At 41.4% G+C, this 26,699-nt stretch overlaps 1 long non-coding RNA gene across 3 annotated transcripts; it reads right to left on the minus strand.

The window, feature by feature from the left end:
- Window positions 1–13,262: 13,262 nt before the first annotated feature.
- On the minus strand, window positions 13,263–20,612 carry LOC115846455 (uncharacterized). Of its 3 annotated transcripts, none has more exons than XR_009560726.1 (4): window positions 19,197–20,612; window positions 18,168–19,091; window positions 17,374–17,561; window positions 13,263–13,446 (listed from the first exon to the last, which is right to left on the minus strand). It is a non-coding gene; the product is annotated as an uncharacterized lncRNA (long non-coding RNA). The 3 variants fall into 3 exon arrangements; XR_009560727.1 differs by having other exon boundaries at window positions 18,168–18,575; window positions 19,027–20,612; XR_009560725.1 differs by having other exon boundaries at window positions 18,168–20,612.
- Window positions 20,613–26,699: the final 6,087 nt, after the last annotated feature.

Below are 26,699 nucleotides of genomic sequence, written 5' to 3' on the forward strand. Positions count from 1 at the left end.
TGAACAAAGGCACTTTGGTTGAACATTCAGGCAGAGGGGAAGAGTTCCCCGAGGCAGGCCACTATGTCCAGACAGTATCCTTTTAGTGAACAAAAGCAGCGGAAAGCAAAGGTTAAAGTAAAAGAAACAGATCCAACATGTAGTCAGATTTGGCTCTTCCCTGTTACACAATGTGCAGCCAAGGTTGAAAACATCTGTTCTAAAATCTCTCATCAGTCCTGTATCCCACCTGGAGGATCGCATAGATATTAACCACCCCTGCCCCGACGATGGCCACGTGGGGTCTCCTGTGAGTAGCCTCACTGCTTGACCCTATGTTAGAGTTATTGAAATTCCTTGAACAAGAATAGGTGGGGCATTTTTGGGTTTTTTGGATAAGCTAAATTTAACTATTCACTCTTTTCTAAACTGAGAAATATCAATGCATTCAACTGACACTTCCTTGTTCTACAGGCTACATTTAAAACTGTGATTTTAACAGAATTGTCTCTCTCGAGTGAGATTAAAAAGAACTTGGTGTTTTCTGCCACTAAATCAGAAATTCACGCCTGAGTCCACAGCTGTGCTTCTTTTCAAATCTTCCAGAGCACGTCTGAGCTGGCCCCAGTGGAGGGCTGGATTAGGCTAATACTCCCCTATTTTCATTAGAAGCCAGGTTCACGCAGATGAAAATGCTGTTTAAGTCATTCTGAAAGTTCACTTGTCCACGACCATTTTACTTGAAGTACAACACTTTCTAGAGACAAACGCTTCGTGGATAGGACTTCATAGTACCTGATGTATTGCTTCCCTGCCGTCATTGAGGAAAGCCTTGCAGCTGGCCATCGCCCAGGAGACAGATCAGCTGCTTTCCCCTTCCTCGGAAGCCTTGGACTGTCACGAACTTTCAGTGTATTCGGAATATTGACCTAACAAGAAGGCACTTCCGTCCGATTTTAGAGCTAGTAAAAACACTTGGTCCAGTATGGAGCTAGGATTATGAGGGTTAGGGGAGAATAAATGCCTGTGCACGTCCCTTTCCCCTCCTCTTACTTCGTGGAACACATGTTGGCTCATAGACTTTGGGCTGAGTCCCTGCAAAGCCCGCTCATGGCCTCACATACGATTAGCTCACGGCACACGCCCTCCTTGGTCCCACTGGGTTGACTCCAAAAACGCTATATGAGTTATTAATGCAGGCTCAAGGGCGGCTAAGGATGCTTGCAAGAAAAAAGGGCAAATTCAAGGTCTTTTGGCGTCTCAAGAGGCTTTCTGGAAAATTTCTCATAAGGGCAATGACTCAAGGTGGTCCTCTCCAAATTTTCAGTTCTTTCCACGGCAGCTCTGGGAGGAACTTAAGAACAGTGACCTATTTGGAAGGTTGGCAGGGTCTCAGAGATATGTCGGCAAAGGAATTCATATTATGTTGAGAAAATATTGTTGGTGCACATAAAAAAGGTGGAGGGGATCTGATGGAGATTGGGGAGGGAAATAAAGCCCCCTGACTTGTGAGCGTTCCACTCCCCACCTCCACACCCGCCCCTGCCCTTGGCACTGCTATCGAGTCCTTTGGATTCCCAACTTGAGTCATCTTGTGTAGACTTAGAATCGGACTGGGCATTTTACAATGACTAGCTCTGACTTGAATGAAGAACTGTAATGCGAGTAGGAAAAAGTATGCTGCAGAGGGTAACAGGTGCCATTAGTATCTTTGCACAGAATTTTCTAGAAGACCCACTTTCTGTTCTTTGTTTAGTCAAGGCCTTCTTGTGGCTTGTGGGAGGGCAGAAGTGTCTAGACACATGGCCACATCCAGAGAGAAGCAGCCCCAGTCTGTTATTGCCTCCCCAGAACCCAGCATAAGACAGATTCTTTCTGGCCCTGACCAAGTTCCTTGCTCAGTGCCCGGGGATGCTGAGGCCAGATCCAGAGCGTTAGATGTGTTGGCACAGGATGGCCTGTCTTCACAAGGAGCTTACCAGCTGCCTAGAGAATCCACACAAAACATGAATGACGTCATTTAATAAGCACCACCATTACTGGACGAATAACAAAACTAGGAGGCAGGATCCCATTAAAATCAGAAAGAGAACAAGGAGTTCTCCACCATTGTATCAGTTAATACAATTCTAGTACACATATAGGAACATTATTATTGAAAATGAGAAAACAAAAAGTATTATTTGGAGATGATATAATTGCCTATCGAGAAACCCCAAGATAATTAAAAACTGGTTATCTTTATGGATGTTTAGTAAAATGGCTGGTTAAAGATACGTGTATTAAAGTAACAAGCTTTCCCGCCCTCCCCAAAGTAACAAAAAAATATTGAATACGTGAGGTTTTGCCCCACCTCAAAATATCCAGATATAACCTTAATGTTAAAAATGAATATATAAGGAACGTTGCAAAATTTACTGAGAGTTCAAAGAAAAAAATATGTAAAATCATAAAAGTAAATGAATATATACCCCCATATAATCAGGTGAGAAGAATTATAGAAGCATGTTTTGTCCAAGTTAGCTTATTGATTTAACACAATTCCAAGAGTAATTACTTGAGCTGCACTGCTAGACATTAAAGCATAATATAAACTAAAAAAAATTATGTCAGTGGATCCTGGTTCAATACTACCTTTAGAAGAAGATGCATTATTTTATTGCTCTACTTTTTGTGTGTACGTACACACACACACACACACACACACACACACACACATATTTAAAAAAACCTGTAGAAATGGAAACATCATGACCCTAGCATGAAAATGGATATATTCATCAATGGAAACAAAGCAAATGTAGAGAAAGAATCCTGATATATATGGGAAGATAACATATAATAAAGGAAGCATCACAAACCAGTGGTCAAGAGATAATTCATCAAAGAGTGAAAAATAATTGATTGGAGGAAAAGTGTTAGATGTCACATCATACAAAGAACAAAATGCAAATGCTTTTAACAATTGCAAACAATAGTGAGAAGTGTTGATAGTTGACTGAAGTGGGGAAGGACCTTTAAAGTATAAGTCAGAGAGAGAGAAGTAAAAAGGAATAAGATTATTATAGAATAAGGAAATAGGATTATTTCCTTAATAAAATAAGAAAAGGAATAAAATTATTATATTTGACTATATAAAAGATATAATTTATTTATGTCAAAAGATTATGGCTTTATAATATATGTCTATAATCTCAAGTACGGTTTTTCCCAGCACTGAATGAATATTTTAACTTTTAGAATTCAATTAATGTTTTACATCATAAGATTAGAGCATAAAAACTATATTTTTCTCAATTAATAAAAGAATTCCACAGAAGTAATTGTGATAAAAGCTTCTAGCAGACCAGGAATGGAAGAGAATTTCCTTTACCTGACAAGATATATCTGTTATCAACCTTTTTAGCAGGTATCATACTTCATCAGAAACTTTGGAATCATTCCCATTTACATCAGGATTGAAAGAATAAACTCATTGGTCAATTTTGCATTGGAGGTTCTAGATAAGCAAAGAAATAAGAGGTCTAAGAATATTTTAAAAGGAGATAAAACAGTCCTTATTTATAAACAATATGATTATCTCCATAGAAAATTCAAGAGAATTTCCAAAAATCTTTTAGACTGATAACAAAGTTTGGCAATGTGCTGGGTACAAAACCAACATACTAACATTTTTTGCATTCTTACACATAGCAGTAACCACTTAGAAAATGTTTTCAAACAGCGTTCTCATTTTTCATAGCTACAAAAAGTATGTTTCATAGTTACAATACCTAAGAATAAATTTATACAAGATATGCAAAACCTTTTATGGGGAAAATTACAAAACAGTACTGAAGAGTGTAAAATTTGATCTGAATATATGCAGAGATATAGCGGGTTCATGAAGAAAATACAAGATCAGGAAGACGACACTTGTCCCCATATTAATCTATAAATGCCATGGAATTAAAATTAAAATCCCAACAGAGTTTTCTATAGAAGTTGACAAGCTGACCCTAGCATTTGTATAGGAGAGAAAGGAGACCATAATAGGATTCTCCAGAGAAACAAAGCAATGGGACACAAAAGAAGATTTATCACGTGGAATCGGGAACTGGCTCATGCAATCATGGAGGCTGAGAAGTCACGTGATCTTCTGTCTGCAAGCTGGAGGCCCAGAAGCGCTGATGGTTTAATTCCAGTCCTGGGAACTAGGGGAACGGATGGCATAAATCCCAGTCCAAGGGCAGGAGAAGACCGAAGTCCTGACTCAAACACGCAGGCAGGAAGGAAAAAAATCCTCCCTTCCTTTGCTTTTTTGTTCTATTTAGGCCCTCAGTAGACTAGACGATGACTGTCCACATTGGGGAGAGCAATCTACTTTATTGAGTTCACCAATTCAAATGCTGATCTTATCCAGAAACACCCTCACGGACATACCCAGGAATAATGTTTAATCTGGGCACCCCATGGCCCAGTCAAGTTGACACATAAAATTAACCATCACAAAAGCCAAGACACAGCCAGAGAGCTTGCTCTACCAGATACCAAGACTTATTAATTAACTACTTATTAATCGTAATGTAGACAGCATGCTATTTGAGTTGGACAAAATAGGCCCCAGGCACATACAGAGACTTGATGCTAGACAGAGAGGACCCTACAAATCAGGATGGAATGTATGAACTAGTCAAGAAATGAGTCTGGGAAAATTAATTATCCTTCTGGGAAGAAAATTAAGTCACTATCTTACACCTTGCAAAGACAAATTCCAGGCAGATTAAATATCTAAATGTACAAAAGAAACCACAAAAACACCTGGAAGAGAATAAAGGAAAATCTCTGTATGACCCTGAATAAATCTTGAGGATTCCATAGACAAGCACAAGAAAAAAAAACCCTTAATTAAGGAAAAGGTAGCCAAATATAACTACACTAAAATTATAAACTTAAATACAATGAAAAACCATCTTAAACCAAATTTAAAAGACAAGTCATAGACAGGAAGATATTGAGTGCATATAATCGGCAAATGTTAGTATCTAAAATATGTAAAAATATTTTTATAATTCAGCAAGAAAAAGACAAATGCCCCCCAATGGGCAAAATATATCAAGAAGCAAATTCACAGAGGAGGAAATCTGAATATCAAATAAATCAAAAGTTGCTCTATCTCTTTAGCTATGCGGAAAATGCTATCTCATAGCCAACAGATTGGCAAAGTGAAGAAAAAGGAGGTTTCATATACATTGTTGGTGTAGGTGTTACTTGATAAATCAGGATGGAGAAGAATTTCTCACTCCACCTTTGCGGATCTGTAACCTCGAAAAGGTCTCTGACCTGTGCATGAGGAAGCACACATCAGATTGTTCTTTGCAGCACTGTTTATGATGGTGAAAAATGGAAATAGCTTAAGTGTTCATCAGCAGAAGAACAGGCAAGTACATTGTACTATATTCAGTAACAGAATATTATAGAGCAGTTCAAAAGAGGGAACTAGAACAAGGGTAAAACTCATCAAAACAATGAAAGAACGGGCGAGCTGCTGAATAACATCCCATACGATGCCACTTTCAAAACTATGGTCTTATTATGGATACATGCACATATGGTAATAGTATAAAATATGCAGAAGCTTGATACCAGATGGGGTAAACACTACAGAAAGAAAGGGAATACATCAAAAGGTGGAAACGGAGAACGTCAAAATGTGAACATCTGATAGACCCGAGTGTTGAGCCTGTGGCTGGATGTCTGTTATACCACTCTCCAGATTAATATACGTTTGAAGCATTTTATAACAAAATGGGGAAATTGTTGCCTGTACTTTATAAATTTCTTCCTGCTTGTAGAAAGTTTATGGTAAGAATCTTATTTCCCCTAAAACATTTGCCATCACCTTTGCTCCAAAACAACAGCTATTACTTGACTTCTTATCCTATGACCTGTACAACTGATAGTTTCTCAATTTTATATACAGTAAAAATAAAAACATCTTTAGAAAACTTTACTATTCTTATTTACCACGATATAAATTCTAAGCTAAAAACTGTGTCTTTGCTGTGCAAACACAATTTCAAATATGTGTGCCTTTCCCTTTCCAGCCCTCAGCTCTACAAATTGTAGCTTCTAAGTCTGTCCTGCATAGAAATTCCACGGCCACCAGTTCATGTGGCCCTCCAAACACCATGGCAACATAAGTGTTTAGGAAGCTCTGGAGTTGTCCTTATCCATCAATGGCCAGAATTACAACTGGAGAATTATGCGCTCAACAGTCTATGGAACAAAACTAATTCCTTCTATTCCGTGTATGTTGTGTGAGCATAAAACATCTTGGACATAGTTAATGCGTAGCTTCCATCTGGCATTTTTCATATTATGTAAAATTGTTATGTCAGCAACAGATGGCAGAGCTAAGTGTTAGGAGATCTTACTTATGCCCAACTATCAGGTTTGCAAATCTGAACATTAAACAGTTCACAGGTCTGTGGAAATGCACGAGGTGCTAGATTTTCTCCTGTTGCACTGTCTTGCAAAATATTAGTTTCTTGTCTGTTTCTCCTTCCCTCCTTCCTAACAGTCCTTGATTTTCTTTTGATATCCTCATCTGAGCTCCTGAGCTGACTCCTCCACTATTAGTTCAGCAAGCCCTTGGCACATGTTTTTGGTAAATTGAAGGACTTACAAGCTTGTACGAGTGAAGTGTTCATATCTCTGCCTCTCACCTGATGTGACCAAAGAAGATGCTAGACATGATTTCTTCCAGCAGCCATTTAGTCACCATGAGGAAACCTCAGATTTAGGATGAAGCTGGTGTTGAGGACAGTGGAAAGGAGACTCAGAGAAAGCGTGAGTCTTTAACAATATCAAGTTGTCAATTACCTATCACCTGCCCAACCTCTGGACATGGTTTTGGTCAGATGAAATATTCTCTTGTTCAAGTCTGTGTGAGTTGGGGTTTCTTTTACTTACTTAGAGCCCAAAGCACCTTGATAAAAGATGGAGAAACTTTAATATTCATTCATTTAGAAGGCTCTTGCTATAAAATTCATGAAATACAGTTGATCCTTGAACAAAGCAGGGGTTAAGGGCATCAATCCTCTACACAGTTTAAAATACACACATAACTTATAGTTTGCCCTCCATATGCACAGTTCCTCTGTATTTGCCATTCCGTATCTGAGAATTCACCCAACTGCTCACAGATCGTGCAGTACTGTAGTATTTAGTATTGAAAAAAATCTAGGGAATTCTCTGGCGGTCCAGTGGTTAAGACTTGGTGCTTTCACTGCCCTGGGCCCGGGTTCGATCCCTGGTCAGGGAACTAAGATCCCACAAGCCGTGAGGCGTGGCCAAAAAAAAAAAGAAAAAAAACTCTGTGTGTAAGTAGACCCACGGGGTTCAAACCCATGTTGTTCAAGGGTTAACTGTACAAAGAAACGGAACCGTAGACCTGGATCAAGAGCATTTAACTTCCTGTTTCCCCACTTGGACGCTACTGTGTTCACTGTCATTCATTTGCAAAGCCGGAGCTCTGAAATCCAGCCTAGGACAGAAGGCTGGATTTACAGGTCTTACAATTGTTTAGCACTTCACAGCTTTTAAAATACTCCCATATATATGATCACCTCATCAACCATGTGAACACAGCTATGTAGGCATTTTTTAAAAGTAGAAGTTCAGGGGAGTTCAGTGAAATTATCAAGGGCAAACAAGTTAGAAACACATCTAAATTCAGGACCACTGAATTTTCTGCTGAGTCTTAATGACTCTTCAAATATTACATATAAATAAGACTTTGTGGAAGAAAAAACCCTATCAATACTTAATTATGTGATAAGTGTTTTGGAAATTGTAATGGTCAGGATGGGATAGGTTATGCTGCAGTAATAAATGCCCCCAAATGTTAGTCGCTTACAACAGCAAAGGATTATTTCTCATTGTTGGGAACAGTTGGGTTGGTCAACACCTCTGCTCCATGGGGTCCTCACTCCAGGCCCCAGGCTGATGGAACTATCTCTATCTGAATCATGGCTGGTCATCATGGCAGAGAAAAAGATGCATAGCAAATCACATGCTGGCTCTAGAACCTCTGCCTGTAAGTCACACGAGGTGGGTCCACTCTCATTTCATTGGCCAAAGTAACTTATACAACCAAATGTGACATTAATGGGGTAGAGAAGGATGATCCTTCCCTGGAGAGTGCTAGTGACTATGAACACAGAAGACTTTCCATATTTCCAATGAACTTCTTTTCTAATTCTGTGTCCCTAGACCCAATAACATACAGACTTAAGAATGAACATTTAACAGGGCTGTGATGTCACTCAGGGTTGGATGTAACTCATGATTGATGTAGGAAAATGTTTCTCAAAGTGCATCCTCAAGAACACTAGTTGTGTGAGACATTGCTAAAGAATGGCTTGCATGGTCTTACGATTTGGGAAAACACTATATACCAAATTCTCCATTATAACTTGGCAATTGATGGTAGTATGTTCAAGTCTCTGAGAAGTCTTGCAAAATGCTGGACTTTGTTTAATCTCAAACCTTCCAAATCTATTTCATCATGGAGCTTTTAATTTTTCTTAACTTTGTTTTGTGTAATACCTATTGACATCCCATAGCACTATGTTCCCTGGCTACACTTTGGGCTAGCTTGCTACAGTAAAACTGGGCTTGTGGTCAGGTCCAGGGTTTTAGCTCCACCTCTTTCACCAAATAGCCATGTGAACTTGGCACACCATTCATAATTCTTTAATTTCCACATTTGTTAAATGGAAATAACATGTCCTGTGAGCCTCTAGTTAGATCATTAATGTGAAGACTCCTTGAATGATATAGTGTTTTACACATGCCAGGAACCAGCCTTGGACAAATATTTCAAGAAGATCTGTCTCTCCTCTTTGCACTGCCCATGAAGCCATGTCTTCGAGCCTGTGTCAGAATGGAGATAAACCATCAAACGGGCTTGATGTGAGCTGTAGCTCATATGCTTATTTTTACAGCTCAGCTGTAAGCATCAAGCCCTCCTCTCCCTGATGGCTCCCAGATATGAACCATATATAAGATAGTATCTGGGAACATGCCTTGTAAAGTGTGAAGTACGATACAGATTCCTTAATTTATGAATGAGACGTTTTCCCTTTATTATGTATTAGTTCTTTTCAAGATTTTGTTAAACGGTAAGTTGCCTTTCAAATGCTACATTTATTTCTGAATTCAGTAAAGAGTCCTCTTTGGACATTTTGAGAATACACATATACATACAAGCACATTTTCATTCATTCATTCATTCTTGCAGCAAGCAGATATTGAGGGTGTATATTTATATATGTGTATACATATACACACACACATACATATATATGTACACACATACATATACCTAATTTTATCTTCCCCTAAATTTGAAGTGGATTATAAATGCAAGGTGCAACAAAAGATAAATAATTTGATGAAAAGGGTGAGAAAAACTTAACTAGGGGTGGAAGAAATAAAAAGAGTCCAGAAGCAATCCGGCTCCACCCCCCCATAGATTCCATAAGGTCCTGCCCTGATGTTGTAGCCATTGGACACAAGCTAGACTTGGAGCTATCAATGCCAATACAAAGACTAAAACACAATCCACTGCAGATTTCCATCAAGAAAAGCTGGGAATGCAAATGATGATTTGCTATGTTCCAAGTTTTAACTGTTGACAGCTAATTTAAATTCGTTTAAAAACTGTGCACTGAACAAAGTATTTGTGAAAGCTGAAATCTAACGCATGGGTCTCAAGTTTACAACCTCAAGTGCCTGGGTTGGGGGAGGGTGGCTTTCACACGGGGAGAGGCACGGATGCCGGGGCCCACTCTATCAAATGGATGCAGCACTGAATCTGGAGGAGGGGGAGTGCTATGATCTGAATTGCATCCCCCTTGAATTCATACATTGAAGCCCTAATTCCCTATGTAATTGTATTTGGAGATGGGGCTTTAGGAGGTAATTTAGGTTAAAGGAGGTCATAAGGGTGGAGTCCTAATCCAATAGGATTGGTGGCTTTATAAGAGGGCGACCATCTCTCTCCCTGCGCATGCACTGAAGGAAGGCCCTGTGAGGACACGTCTATAAGCCGGAAGAATGCTCTCACCAGAACCTGACCCTGTTGGCATTCTGATCTAGGACTGCCAGCTTCCAGAACTGTGAGGAAATCAAGTCCTCATGTTTGAGCCAGGCAGCCTGTGGTATCTTGTCATGGCAGCCGGGCAGACCAACACCGGGAGCTTAGTCTGCTTTGCTGGCCCCTGTGAGGGATGAGCTCCTGAGTCCCTCAAGGCAGCCCCCGCAATGGCTCATTCATCTCTTCAGGATTCTGGAGACATGCTTGGCAGGAAATGAAGAGGAGAGAAAAAGACTTGGGGAGAGTCTTCTATTTGCAGGCTGGGCTCCCAGAGGAAGTGACACAGGCCAGCCAAGATGAGCAGCAATAAATTCCTGGATTTGGGAAGACATGCGACAGGAGGCTCCTGTCCCCAACACAGCTGCTGCTCGAGGTGTATTTCGTAGTTGGTATAAACTTTAAGAACCTTCGTAGCCTGCTTTGTGGTTTAATAGCATTTGATAGCCCAATTACCAGTCATACCCTCCTCAGGGTTTTAGACAAGCAAAGGAGATTTTGTAAGAGAGCAGAGTTAAAGCCAGAGAGAAAAGCAAAAGCCGTTGTGTCATTGCTCATGGGGAGGCTGCCTTTCTCTTCTATTTGCATCTCCCCAAGCGGGTACCAAGGGAAGCCTCCAAATGCCCGCTCCAAAAGGGAGCAGCTCTTTTTGTGAGTAATGTCACCTTAAGCTACCAGGGGAGCATAATACATTATCTCATCAATTTGTGCATCTGGGACTAAGTCCTTTATAAGAGTGATGGAAAAGTTACTTTCAGATGAGTTCCACTGAGGATATAATTAGTATTTGATGATAAATGAAAATTAGTCCATGCAAACTACAGATACCATTCAGAAGGCTTCCAATACATCTTCACGTTATATGACTGTGCTTTTCAGACTGAAATAAACTGACCCCAACCTACATTTCCAAGGTCTTCTGCTTCTTCTTTTCTCCATTCACGTTTGGTTACAGACACCTGGCTCTTCAAATATACCCGTGAATACTACCAGATATGTTCCTGGAAGGCAGCTTGTCATCAGATTTCAAGCAGGATTCTAAATCTAGGTTTGCAGATGCAAAGCCCAGCTATGACCATTACTCCGTGACTTTGGCCAAGTTATTTAACATCTTTGCACCTTAATTTCTTTTATCTGCAAGGTGGGGATGACATTAATAGTACTTACCTCCCAGGGAGGCTGTGAGGAGAAAATGAGTTAATATTTGTAAAACTTTTGCAACATTGCCTAGGAGATGGTAAGTTTTATGTGCTTAGTAAATAAAATGCCTCTTTGCCTTATACGTGCTTTTCCTGCTGCCCAGATGCTTATCCTCCACTTTGTCAGACCCCACCCTACTCCTATGACTTTTTTAACAGCTTTACTGAGGTGTGACTGACATGCAATTAAACCACGCATACTTAAACTTTTGACATACGCAAATTCATGCTTACCAAAGGGGAAAGGTGGTAAGGGGGAGGGATAAATTGAGAGTTCGGGACTGACATATACACACTACTGTATTTAAAATAGATAACCAACAAGGACCTAGTGTAGAGCACAGGGAACTCTACTCAATATTCTGGAATAACCTAAATGGGAAAAGAATTTGAAAAAGGATAGTATATGTGTGTGTATAACTGAACCACTTTGCTGTACACCTGAAAGTAACACAACAGTGTAAATCAACTATACTCCAATATAAAATAAAAAAATTTTTTTTAAGTTTTGACATGTATACATTCATGACCACATTACCCCAATCAAGATAATAAACATATCCACCCCCCCAAAGGTTTCTCATGCCCCTTATAATTCCTTTCTTCCCTCCCTGTCCCGTCCTCTCCCACACCTGTTAGTCTGCTTCCTGTCACTATAGATTTGTTTGAATCATCTAGAGTTTTATAACAATGCAATCATAACATAGAGCCTTTGGTATCTGGCTCTTTTCACACAGCATAATGTTTCTGAGGTTCCTCCATGTTGCAGCCCCTATCAGTTGTTAGCTCTTTCTTATTGCTGAGTAGTCTTGCATTGTATGGATACGCTATGATTTCTTTATTGGCCACCTGTTGACAGACACTGCGGCTTTGTCTCTTTGTAACAATTGTTTTCCTAGTACCTTGAACACTGCCTGGCACATAGTAAGTACTCAATAAATAATTTTATACAAATGAATGGAAGAATGTCCTTCTGATGTGCTTCAACTTGTCCTTGAAGCTCATTAATGCTGCCATGAATATAATGCAACCATTACAAACTATGTTTTCAAAGAATATTTGATATATATAAGAATGCAGATTGGGACTTCCCTGGTGGCACAGTGGTTAAGGATCCACCTGCCAAGGTAGGGCACACAGGTTCGAGCCCTGGTCCGGGAAGATCCCACATGCCACGGAGCAACTAAGCCCGTGTGCCACAACTACTGAGCCTGTGCTCTAGAGCACGTGAGCCACAACTACTGAGCCCGCGTGCCACAACTACTGAAGCTTGCATGCCTAGAGCCCATGCTCCACAACGAGAGAAGCCATAGCAATGAGAAGCCTGCACACCACAACAAAGAGGAGCCCCTGCTCGCCGCAACTAGAGGAAGCCCGCGTGCAGCAACGAAGACCCAATGCAGCCAAAAATATAAATAAATAAGAATGCAGACTGATGATGATAGTAGGTTAGGTCATAAAAGGCAAAGCCCCAGAGTGTATAAAGGCATAGTATGCAAGGAGAAGGACTCTAATATAAAAAATATCAACAGATGTAATCTCTTTGACTTTCCTTTTAATACTTGCCATATTTTCCAAAATTTTGACAATGAAAATAGATAAACCTTCTTTCAAAACTGGAATTAAAAATGGAATTTTATTATTTTTAAGAATAATCTGGGGCTTCCCTGGTGGCGCAGTGGTTGAGAGTCCGCCTGCTGATGCAGGGGACACGGGTTCGTGCCCCGGTCTGGGAAGATCCCACATGCCCGGAGCGGCTGGGCCCGTGAGCCATGGCCGCTGAGCCTGCGCGTCCGGAGCCTGTGCTCCGCAACGGGAGAGGCCACAGCAGTGAGAGGTCTGCGTACCGCAAAAAAGAATAATCTGCTTAATTGTTACTTCCTCCATGAAGTCTTTACCATCTCCCTCAGGCAGCATCAATTACTCCTTCTGTTGGCAACATGATATGTATCAGTCAGCTCTTGCCAAAGTAATACTGCCTAAGAAATCACCCAAATCTCAATGATGTACAACTACAAGCCTTTATTGCTCACTTTTGGATCTGCAGGGTGGCTAGGTGAGGGGTACAGTGCTTTGCTTCAGGCAGGGTTTGACTGGGCGTCTGATCTTCTCCTGATATGGCTTCTCCTAGAAGAGATGAGAGCAAACACATGATGCCTCTCAAAGCTGAGGCTCACAACTGGCTCATAGTCCTTTATACCCACATTCCATGGCCCAAACAAGACACATGCCAAGGTCACGTCAATGGGGCAGAATGAGCCCTCCCATGGAGACTGGTGGGGGTAGGAGGCTACATACTTGCTGAACAATAATTTAATCTACCACATGAGAGAAGAAAAAACACGGTTTGGGGGTCTTTAAAACTTGGCTTTGGAAGCTGGCTGGACCACTTCAGGGCCAAGTGCTTTGGGGCAATTTATTTAAGCCCTGTTTCCCCTTTTGTTAACTGGAGATTACAAAATGCTTGGAAGAGGGGTTGTGACCTTTGAACACGATAGCTGTGTGGTGACCATGGACATGCACCAGCCAGAGCTCCTTCTAGAGAATCTGCTGCTGGGAGCCTAAGTGTTTCACAGCCTCAGCTCTGGATCCTCCCGTGGGTTTGCACTGAGGCTGTGCTTCCCCTAAGCTGCAAGCGGGCGACAATGAAGCACAGCAGAGACACCCTTTCAGGCCCACTGCTGGGGGACAAGAGACTCCTCTGACGGGAGATGAGCTTGAAGATGACCCATTGATATGGCCCAAGACTTCATAGACTGCACCTCAGTCTCCCCAGCGCGCCTGCTCCCTTCCCTGCCTCCTCTCACCGGCATCAGACCTGTACCGCAGCCGGAAGACCCCCCTGGCCTGCTACTCTTTCCTCCACTCCGTCCTGCACAGGGGTTTCCCCAATATGCCTCTAGCACTCTTAACTGATCATTTCCTCTTGGCTTCCGCTCCGTGGAGGACCTCGACTGACACAGACTATCAAGTACCTAGAAAAGGGCCTAAGAAAAACTATGAACTCAATATATCTTTTTTTTTTTTTTGCGGTACGCAGGCCTCTCACTGTTGAGGCCTCTCCCGTTGCGGAGCACAGGCTCCGGACGCGCAGGCTCAGCGGCCATGACTCACGGGCCCAGCCGCTCCGCGGCATGTGGGATCCTCCTGGACCGGGGCACGAACCCGTGTCCCCTGCATCGGCAGGTGGGCTCTCAACCACTGCACCACCAGGGAAGCCCAATATATCTTGTTTTTCAAAAAAAATTTTTAACATCTTTATTGGAGTATAATTGCTTTACAACGGTGTGTTAGTTTCTGCTTTATAACAAACTAGATCAGCTATACATATACACATATCCCCATATCTCCTCCCTCTTGCATCTTCCTCCCACCCTCCCTAACTCACCCCTCTAGGTGGTCACAAAGCACAGAGCTGATCTCCCTGTGCTATGAGGCTGCTTCCCACTAGCTACCTATTTTACATTTGGTAGTATATATAAGTCCATGCCACTCTCTCATCTCGTTCCAGCTTACCCTTCCCCCTCCCCATGTCCTCAAGTCCATTCTCTACATCTGCGTCTTTATTCCTGTCCTGCCCATAGGTTCCTCAGAACCTTTTTTTTTCTTAGATTCCATATATATGTGCTAACACACGGTATTTGTTTTTCTCTTTCTGACTTACTTCACTCTGTATGACAGACTCTAGGTCCATCCACCTCACTACAAACAACTCAATTTTGTTTCTTTTTATGGCTGAGTAATATGCCATTGTATATATGTGCCACATCTTCTTTATCCATTCATCTGTTGATGGACACTTAGGTTGCTTCCATGTCCTGGCTATTGTAAATAGAGCTGCAATGAACATTGTGGTACATGACTCTTTTTGGATTATAGTTTTCTCAGGGTATATGCCCAGTAGTGGGATTGCTGGGTCCTATGGTAGTTCTATTTTTAGTTTTTTAAGGAACCTCCATACTGTTCTCCATAGTGGCTGTATCAATTTACATTCCCACCAACAGTGCAAGAGGGTTCCCTTTTCTCCACACCCTCTCCAGCATTTATCGTTTGTAGGTTTTTTGATGATGGCCATTCTGACAGGTGTGAGGTGATACCTCATTGTAGTTTTGACTTGCATTTCTCTAATGATTAGTGATGTTGAACATCCTTTCCTGTGTTTGTTGGCAATCTGTATATCTCCTTTGGAGAAATGGCTATTTAGGTCTTCTGCCCATTTTTGGATTGGGTTGTTTGTTTTTTAGATATTGAGCTGCATGAGCTGCTTGTAAATTTTGGAGATTAACCCTTTGTCAGGTGCTTCATTTGCAAATATTTTCTCCCATTCTGAGGGCTGTCTTTTCATCTTGTTTATGGTTGCCTTTGCTGTGCAAAAGCTTTGAAGTTTCATTAGGTCCCATTTGTTTGTTTTTATTTCCATTTCTCTAGGAGGTGGGTCAAAAAGAATCTTGCTGTGATTTATGTCATAGAGTATTCTGCCTATGCTTTCCTCTAAGAGTTTGACAGTGTCTGGACTTACATTTAGGTTTTTAATCCATTTGGAGTTTATTTTTGTGTATAGTGTTAGGGAGTGTTCTAATTTCATTCTTTTACATGTAGCTGTCTGGTTTGCCCAGCACCAATTGCTGAAGAGGCTGTCTTTTCTCCATTGTATATTCTTGCCTCCTTTATCAAAAATAAGGGGACGATATGTGTGTGGGTTTACCTCTGGGCTTTCTATCCTGTTCCATTGATCTATCTTTCTCTTTTTGTGCCAGTACCATACTGTCTTGATTACTGTAGCTTTGTAGTACAGTATGAAGTCTGGGAGCCTAATTCCTCCAGCTCCGTTTTTCTTTCTCAAGATTGCTTTGGCTATTCGGGGTCTTTTGTGTTTCCATACAAATTGCGAAATTTTTTGTTCTAGTTCTGTGAAAAATGCCATTAGTAGTTTGATAGGGATTGCACTGAATATGTAGATTGCTTTGGGTAGTAGAGTCATTTTCACAATGTTGATTCTGAAATCCAAGAACATTGTATATCTCTCCATCTGTTTGTATCATCTTTAATTTATGTCATCAGTGTTTTATAGTTTTATTCATACAGGTCTTTTGTCTCCCTAGGTAGGTTTATTCCTAGGTATTTTATTCTTTTTGTTGCAATGGTAAATGGGACTGTTTCCTTAATTCTCTCTCAGATTTTTCATCATTAGTGTATAGGGATTCAAGAGATTTCTGGGGCTTCCCTGGTGGCGCAGTGGTTGAGAGTCTGCCTGCCGATGCAGGGGACGTGGGTTCGTGCCCCGGTCTGGGAAGATCCACATGCCGTGGAGCTGCTGGGCCCGTGAGCCATGGCTGCTGAACCTGCGCATCCAGAGCCTGCGCATCCGGAGCCTGTGCTCCGCAACGGGAGAGGCCACAACAGTGAGAGGCCCGCACACCGCAAAAAAAAAAAAAAAAGAGAGAGATTTATGTGCATTAATTTTGTATCCTGCTACTTGACCAAATTCATTGATTAGCTCTAGTAGTTTTCTGGTGGCATCGTTAGGATTCTCTATGTATAGTATCATGTCATCTGCAAACAGTGACAGTTTTACTTCTTCGTTTCCAATTTGGAATGTCATCTGCAAACAGTGACAGTTTTACTTCTTCGTTTCCAATTTTAATTCTTTTTCTTCTCTGATTGCCATGCCTAGGACTTCCGAAACTATGTTGAATAATAGTGGTGAGAGTGGACATCCTTTGTCTTATTCCTGATCTTAGAGGAAATGCTTTCAGTTTTTCACCATTGAGAATAAAGTTTGCTGTGGGTTTGTCATATATGGCCTTTATTATGTTGAGGTAGGTTCCCTCTATGCCCACTTTCTGGAGAGATTTTACCATAAAAGCATCTCCTCTTGAGTAAACGTCTGCAAAAATACCAATCAAGAGATGATGGCCCAACTAATAATAAGATTCAATTCTGCATTTTGCTGGTGTCCAGTTAAGAGATGATGTGAGTAAGGCCCACCATCACCTCTTCATTTGATATTATAAAGACTGGTGATAAATAATGAATTAGAAATACATGTATTACCTGAATCCCCAGGAAAATTCCATCAAATTTATGAGGCCCAGGCTTCCCTGGTGGTGCAGTGGTTGAGAGTCTGCCTGCCGATGCAGGGGACACGGGTTTGTGCCCCGGTCTGGGAAGATCCCACATGCCGCAGAGTGGCTGGGCCCGTGAGCCATGGCTGCTGAGCCTGCGCGTCTGGAGCCTGTGCTCTGCAACGGGAGAGGCCACAACAGTGAGAGGCCCGCGTACCCCCCCCCCAAAAAAAAAATGAGGCCCATCAAATCTACCCAGAAACTTGTAAGAGTTCAATGTCAACACCCTAGTTAGAGACACAATCCTGTCTTTGACAAGATAACTGCACAAAGCCATCGTAAACAAAAAAGTGATGAACAAAATGAAAACCGACCTGGATACCTACATATCCTTCTGTCATTACTAAGGAAAAACACACGTTATATTTAATCTCTAAAATCATAAGGGCTAATGCTTACTAGCATTGGTTGGGACAACATTTCTTACCTGAACACCTGCAAAAAAGGATGGCAACACAACAGTTAGGAACAATATCCACACTTCCCTAGATATCTGAAGATCAGATCATCTGTTGTGTGCAAAAGGCCCACCTTATCACTTATCTGGATGCAAGCCATGTCCCTTTAATATCATTATGAGGTTCATCATGACCTCTCAACAGGAAACTGGAAAACACATTGTGACGAATGTGTCTATGGACCCACCTTTACTACCTGGACCCTGAAGATAACCCTGTCACCACCCCCTGTCACCACCACTTTTGCAGGATTCATCAAATCTACCTGGAATCTTGCAGTAACTCCAAGGTCTAGGCCATTGCTAGGCACAGCATTACCTCTTGGATGCTCACCTGCAAGAGAAAACCATGATTACTACTGTGACACGCAGCTATATGAGAATTACCTGGATATCTGCAAGTCTCTCAACAATTACACAAACATAAATTTTTTATAAAATATAAAACAGGAGGATAACATGGTTTCCAGAATTGGTGAGACACTATCAATTCTTACCTGAAAACCTAGCCCCCAAAATGCCCTGGCAAAACAGGAACAAATATCACTTACTTAAGCATATGAAGACTGGACGGTCTCTGATGGGGTGAAAGTGCCTATCATCACTTACCTGGATAACAGAAATGTCTCTGAAAACAACCATTGTCATGTTCACCACAATCTCTTGACATGAACCTGAAAAAGGTATTATGATATATGTGTAAAAGGACACAACTTGTTCTAACATGACACCTGCAAAGAACGTTCACTACTTTCATCATTATGAGAACATCAGCTCTAACTGAATACTGGCAGTAAGCCAAGTTAGGAATATTCTCAGGTAAGCTGACATTTCTTAAGGGAACACAGGCAAAATTTCCATGGTCACTACCATGGCTGCGGCCATCATGCTAATTACATGGTTATGTGAAATTACTCAACATTCACAGAGAAAGACAAAAAGTTTCTTTAAAATATAATAAATGAAAACTCCTGGTTTCTAGAACTGGTAAGGGATCCATCATTTCCTATCTGAACGCCTGCAAGGAAATCATGGTAACAAGCGTGAGGGATATCATCATCACCTACCTGGCTACCTGGAGATCAGAAAGCCTGTGCTGTGGTTGAGGCCCATACCGTCACTTACCTGCATCCCAGCCATGTCCCCCATCCACGACCAATGTTAGTTCATTGTGATCTCTTGAAGGAAATCTGAAAGACATGTTTTGAAACATTTGTTAGGGGCACAGTTTTTTCTACCAGGACACCTGCAAATAATCTTGGTCACTTAATCGTTAGGAGATATATCAACTTTACCTGGATACTTACAGTAATCCAAGGTCAACGCCAAGGTTGGAAAACTGTCATTTCTTGACTGGACACCTGTACAAATCCTATGGGTAGTACTGTGGTGGGGAAAATCATGATAAACACCTGTATACCTGTAACCCTTGAGCATTCCTAGTGTTAAACATAAATTTTCCCTAACATATAAAAAGTGAAAACTCATAGTCTCTAGATTTGCTAAAGACTACCTGTTCATTTCTTACCTGAACACCTGCAACAAAGTCACGGTGACAAGCAGCACTGACACCCTTCATCACTTACCTACATACAGGAAGACTGGATGGTTTAGGCCCACGCCATCACTTATCTCAACACCAGCGATGTCCCGCCATCAACTGCCATAGAGAGGCTTGCGGCCTGATCTCTTGACAAGCCCTGAAAAACACAGTGTGAAAAATGTGCTTGGTACAGTGTCTCGTTCTACCTGTGCACCTGCAAATTCCCTCATCATCTGTATCACTTTGGGACCATTCAACATTACTTGGATACTTGGAGAACTCTGAGGTCAAACCCTAGTAACACACACCTTCCTCCCATGAACAGCTACTTGCAAATATCCCATGGTTAATGACGCAGTTAGAACAATATGACAAACTACCTGGATGCTTGCAATCTGTCCACCACTACAAGTGAGAAATACACGTTATCTCTGTACAAGAATACAGTAAAAATTACCACTTGCTAGTATTACTAGGGACAAATTAATTTAGCTTATACTTGCCAAAAAACAAGGTAAATATCAGATAATTACATAGATATCTGAAAATAAGCAGCCCTCTAATAAGTTCATGTCACATCTCATACCTATGTACCACCAAAGACCTGAACAGAATACCTGCAAAAAAAAAATAGGGGAGCACAAGTATTAGGGACACCATCATCACTTACTCATATGTGTGAAGATCACATGATCTGGGCTGTGGTTTAGGCCCAAATTATCACTTACCTCAATACCTGCTATGTGCCTTGTTACCTGCTGTTGATAGATTCACTGTGATGTCTTTACATGAAGCTGAAAAAATTGTGTAAATTGTGTTTGGTATACATCTTATTCCACTGGGACACCCGCAAATTCCTTGTTCAATTCTATCATATCAAGACACATCAGCCTTCCATGGATAACTGGATATCCGAGATTAAACGTTAGTAAGAGATACTTTCCTCTCTTGAAGGGAGGCCGGGAAAAATCCCAGGGTGAATAACTACCACTGATGGGCAGTATGAGAAACCACCTGGACATCCACTGATCCATCTAGCACTCTGTGTATATAAAACCCATAACCCCAGACTTCCCTGGTGGCACAGTGGTTGAGAGTCCGCCTACCGATGCAGGGGACATGGGTTTGTGCCCCGGTCCGGGAGGATCCCACATGCCGCGGAGCGGCTGGGCCCGTGAGCCATGGCCGCTGAGCCTGTGCGTCCGGAGCCTGTGCTCCGCAACGGGAGAGGCCACAACAGTGAGAGGCCCGCGTACCGCAAAAAAAAAAAAAAAAACCCATAACCCCTAAACAAGAATACAGTCCAATATCCTGCTTACTGGTATTGTTGGGGTGAATTTAATTTCTGAACTGCATACGTGCCAAAGCCACACTTAAAGTACAGTCTTGAAAGCACCACCATTCACACATATGAAAATAAGAAGCTTTCTAATGAGCTAAAGTCACATAACCTAATACCTGCATATTAGGAAAGGACTTAAGAGAACACTTGCAAAACGACAGGGTAACACTGTGTTAGGGAAATCATATTCATTTACCCAGATATCTGAAGATCACATGGCCTGTCGCCTGCAAAAGGCCCACACTATCACTTACTTGGATAAAAGCCATGTCCCTTTAATGATCATTAAGAAGTTCACCATGATCCCTACACAGGAACCTGGAAAACACATTGTGACAAATGTGCCTATGGACACAAGTTTATTTACTACCTGGACCCTGAAGATAACCCTGTCATGACCATCACTGCAGGACTCAGCAAATCTACTTGGAATCTTGCTATACTCCAAGGCCTAGGCCACTGTTACACAGACCATTATCTCCTGCATTTACACCTGCATGGAACCTTGGTTAGTACTTGTAGCTCTATGAGGATTACATGGATATCTGTCACTCAACAATCAGATGGTTAAATATCAAGTTTTCTAAAATATAAAACGATAGGATAACATGGTTGCTAGATTTGTAAGGTGTCTACAATTTCTTACCTGAATACCTGCAAAAAAAGTCATGATAACAAGAAGCGTGAAGACACATCAGCATTACCTAGATATGTGAATGTTGATCGTCTGTGTTGTGGTTTATACCCACATCATCCCTTACCTCCACAGCAACACGCTGCAACGTTCACTACCACTGATGCACTTACTGTGATGTGTTATCCTGAATCTGCAAAACAAATTGCAGTAAATGTATTTGGTACACATGTCATTCTACCTCTACACCCCCAGATTCCCTTGGTCACTTCTGGTATGATTTTGGTACCCATCAACACTACCTGGACACTTGCCTGCAGACACTGGGGTCAAACCCCAGGAAGAGACGCCTTCTTCTCAGAAGGGCTCCCTGCAATAATCCCTGAGCTAGTAATGCTGTGATGCCAACATGATAAATTACAAGAATCCCTGCACATGCATCTTTCAGCAGTAGTTAAGTACACGTTACCTCTAAAGAAGGACATAAGAATCTTATGAGTATTATTAGGGACATATGAACTTCGCAACCACATATATGACAAAAACTAGGTAAATTTAAGAGTCTCAAAAACATTAATTTTGTAAATACTGATATTGGGAATGTCTCTGAGTTATTGTCACGTCATCTCATACCTGTTCACCATCAAAGACCTTAACAGGATCCCTGCAGAAAACCATGGTAACACTGTGTGAAGGGACCGCATGCTCACTTACCTAGGTGTCTGAGGTCAAATGACCTGTACTGGGGTAAAATCCACTTTATCAAATACCTGTCAACTAGCAAGGTCCCATTCATGAGCACTGTTACGTCCACTGTGGTATCAGAACTGCTGGAACATGTAAAATCATACATGTCAAGTGTGTTTAAGGACTGAAGGACAACACTTATTTGACACGAAAAAGAAAAAACCCAAAGAAAACAACAAAACCAAACAAATAAATGCAAGAAAAAACAGCACCAGCAAATAATCTTAGTCACTTACATCATTCAGGGAACCATCAACCCTATCTGAACCTTTTAGAACTTCAATGTCAACATCAGTGCTAGAGACATATTTCTCTGAGCACCTGAAGGAATCTCATGGTCAATACTGTGAATCCAAACCAGGATAACTTAGCTGCCACCTGCAGATGCCTCTGTCACAACTGAGGTTAAGCACACATTATATGTACACTCTAAAAAAAGTGGCTAATGCTACTATCACTGATTGGGAAACATAATTTCTTAATTGCATACCTGCATAAAAACACAGGAACAGAAAAACTAGGAACACCATCCACACTTTCCCACATATCTGAAGATCAGATGGTTTGAAGTGGGCTAAAGGCCCACGTCATCACTTAGCTCAATACAATCAAGGCATGTTATCGATCATTATGATCTCTACCAGGATGTCTTTGCAGGAACCTGAAAATCACACTGTAGAATATGTCTATGGACACACCTTTTCTACTAGGACCCTACAGATAACCTCATTCACTGCCTTCCGTGCAGGACCTGCCATCAGCTCTCCCTGGGTTCATGCAGTCCTCCAAGGTCTATGCCACTGTTAGAAACTCCATCCTCTTTTCTCTGCTCACCTGCAGAAACGCCACGGTCACTACCGTGCCACACGCTCGGTCATCATTGTGTTCATACCCGGGAATCGCTCAACACTCACAGGGTTCAAAATAAATTCTCAAAAATATAAAACAGTAGGATAATATGACTGCTAGGATTGATAAAACACTATTATTTCTTACCTGAAGACCTGAAATGAATCACATGAGAAAACAAGTTTAGCCAATCAACACCGCTTACCTAGAGATGTGAACGCAGGATGCTCTGATGTGGCGAAGGTGCACATCATCACTTACCTGGACACCAGAAAGGACCCCCTATAACAACCGTTCATTTCATCTTGATCTCTTGATGGGAACCTGAAAAACACATGTTACAGGTTCAAAAGGACAGAACTCGTAGCAGGACACCTTCAAACGACCTTAGACATTTCCTTCACCATGAGAATATCAACTCTGCCTGAATACTTGTAGTACGCCAAGGTCGAAGGCATTGTCAAATATGACAGCATTTCATCATGGGGCACCTGCAAAGTCTCATGGTTACGAGCATCATGACAATCACCCGAATATGGCAAGTGCTCATCACTCACATGGCTCATTAAAAATTTTCTCTAAAGTAAGATAAATGAAAACTCATGGTTTCTAGAATTGGTAAGAACAATCATTTCCTACCTGAATACCTGCAAAGAAAAATGGTAACAGCAATTGTTAGGGAAACTATCATAACTTACCCAGCTATGTAAATATCAAATGACCTGTGCTCTGGTTTACTCCATATCTGGTTTAGTCCATATCGTCACCTACCTGTATACAAGCAACATCCACCATTAATGAGCATTGTTAGTTTAATCATGATCTCTTCACGCAAACCTAGAAAGATAATATGAAATGCCTGTTAAAGGACACAACGTTTTCTACCACGACACCCACAAATAATGGTGGTCACTTCATCATTAGGAGACACATCCATCTACCCGCATACTTGCAGCAATCCAAGGTCAACACCAACGTCAGATAAAATGTCCTTCTTTGACTGGACACCTGTACAAATCCTATGACTAGTACTGTGATGGGGAACGCCATGATAAATACCTGTATTCACATAATACCTCAGCATTCACACGGGTAAAAGTGAACATTTCCAAAAACAGAACAAATGAAAACGCATGATATCTAGAAGAGGTAAAGACTATCATTCCCTACCTCAATACCTTCAAAAATCATGGTAACAAGACATACGAAGACACAGCATTACTTACTTAGGTATATGAAGGTCAGATGGAATGTGCTGTGGTATAGCCCCACACCAGCACCTATCTCCATACCAGCAATGACCCACAATAACTACCATTAATAGGCTCACCCAGGATGTCTTGACATGAATCTGAAAAACACAGTGTGGAATATGTTTGGGGCACATAAATCATCCTACCTCTAAAGCTGTAAATTTCCTTGGTCACTTGTACCATTGTGGTACCCATCCACACTACCTGGCTAGTCGCAGGAGTTCAAGGTCAATTCCTGAGAAGAAACACCATCTTCTCATGAAGGGATACCTGAAAAAATTCCCAAGGTCAGTAACTCAATGATGGCAATATGATAAATTACCTGGATCACCTGCATATCTGTTCATCACTAGAAGTATTAAATACATGTCATCTCTAAACAGAATACAAAAAAATCTCATTTGTACTAATATAATAAGGGTCAAATTAATTTCTTAACTACACACATGCCAACAACAAGGTAAATATAAGAGTCTCAAAAATTAATTACATAGATATCTAAAAATCAGAATGTCTTTAATGAGTTAACATCACAACATCTCATACTTGTATACTAGTAAAGACCTTGACAGGATACTGCAAACGAACATGGTAACACAAATGTTTGGGACACCATACTTACTTACCTTCATATTGAAGATCAGATGGTCTTCATTGTAGTAGGATCCACTTTATCCCTTACCTGGTTGAAAGCAAGGTTCTGTTAGCAACCACTGTTAGGTTCACAGGGATCTCGTGACAGGAACCTGAAAAACACATTCAACAAATGTGTTTAAAGATACCATTTGTGGGACTTCCCGGGTGGGGCAGTGGTTAGGAATCAACATGCCAATGCAGGGGGACACGGGTTCGAGCCCTGGTCCGGGAAGATCTCGCAAGCCACAGAACAACTAAGCCCGTGCGCCACAACTACTAAGCCTCCGCTCTAGAGCCCGAGAGCCACAACTACTGAAGCCCACGTGCCTAGAGCCCGTGCTCCACACAAGAAAAGCCACCACAATGAGAAGCCTGATCAACACAACGAAGAGTAGACCCCACTTGCCGCAACTAGACAAAGCCCACATGCAGCAACAAAGACCCAACGCAGCCAAAATTAAATAACTGAATTAATTTAAAAAAAAAAGGATACAATTTGTTCTAGCAGGACACCTGCACCTAACCTGGTTTACTTCCATTACTATGGAACACATCAACTCTACCTGGGTACGTGCGTTCATTGAGGTCAACACCAACGTCAGGTGAGACTTTCACTTCTTAACCGGACACGTGCAAAAAACCGATGGTTACTACTGTGGTGGCAACTCCATAACACTTACAAGGTATGATCAACCTACAACACTCACAGGGTTAAATATAAGTAGCCTCTAAAACGTAAAAAATGTAAACTCATGGTTACTACAATTAGTAAGAAATTTTAGCATTTCTTACCTCAATACCTGCAACAAAATCACGATAACAAGAAGTGTTAGGAACGCCATCAACACTTAACTACGTACATGAAAACCACATGGTCTGATCTTCATGTACGTAGGTATATGAAAACTGAAAGCTCATGGTTTCAAGAATTGGAAAGGAATCTGCCCTCACCTGAATACCTGCAAAGAAATCATGGTAACAAGTGTCAGGCTCACAGTAATAACTTGCCTACGTATGCGCAGGTCAGATGGCCTGTGCTGTGGGTGAGGCCTACGTCGCCACATGACTGCCCCCCAACAGTGTCACCCGTTGACACTAACCCGAGGTTCAGAGGGATGTCTGGACAGGAACCTGGAAAAGACATGAGATGTGGCCTTGCTACCAGGACACCTTGGTTATGTTATCATTATAAGACACATCAAAACTACCTGGATACCTGCAGTACTCCAAGGTCAACACAAAGGTTGGAAAGCCCTAGTTTCTTGACTGGACACCTGTAAAAACTCTACGGGAAGTAGTGTGGTGGGAAAACCATAATAAATATCTGCATATGTCCAATCCCTCGACACTTAAGAGAGTGAAATTTTCTCTAAAACATAAAAAGTGAAAACTATTGTTTTCCAGATTGGCAAGGACACTATTATTTCTAACCCTGATCCCTGAAAAAGAAACCATGGTAACAGGAAGTGTTAGGCCACATCCTTACTTACTCAGATATCTGGAGGTCAGAAGGCCTGTGCTGTGCTTTACGCTCACAGCATCACTGAGCTGGACACCAGCAAGGTCCCACGTGCAAATCCATCTATCACTACTGTCTTAAATACATATCTTCGCTAAAGAAGACTACTAAAAATCTCACTCCCACTAGTATTATTAGGGACACATTAAATTCCTAACTGATCACATGCCAAAAACAAAGTCAATATGAGACACTGAAATCAGGAATTATGTAGATGTCTGAATATAAGAACGTCTTGAATCAGTGAATATCACATGATCTCATATTGGTATAAC

The sequence above is a fragment of the Globicephala melas genome, chromosome X (genome assembly GCF_963455315.2).
Source record: "Globicephala melas chromosome X, mGloMel1.2, whole genome shotgun sequence".
NCBI lineage: Eukaryota > Metazoa > Chordata > Mammalia > Artiodactyla > Delphinidae > Globicephala > Globicephala melas.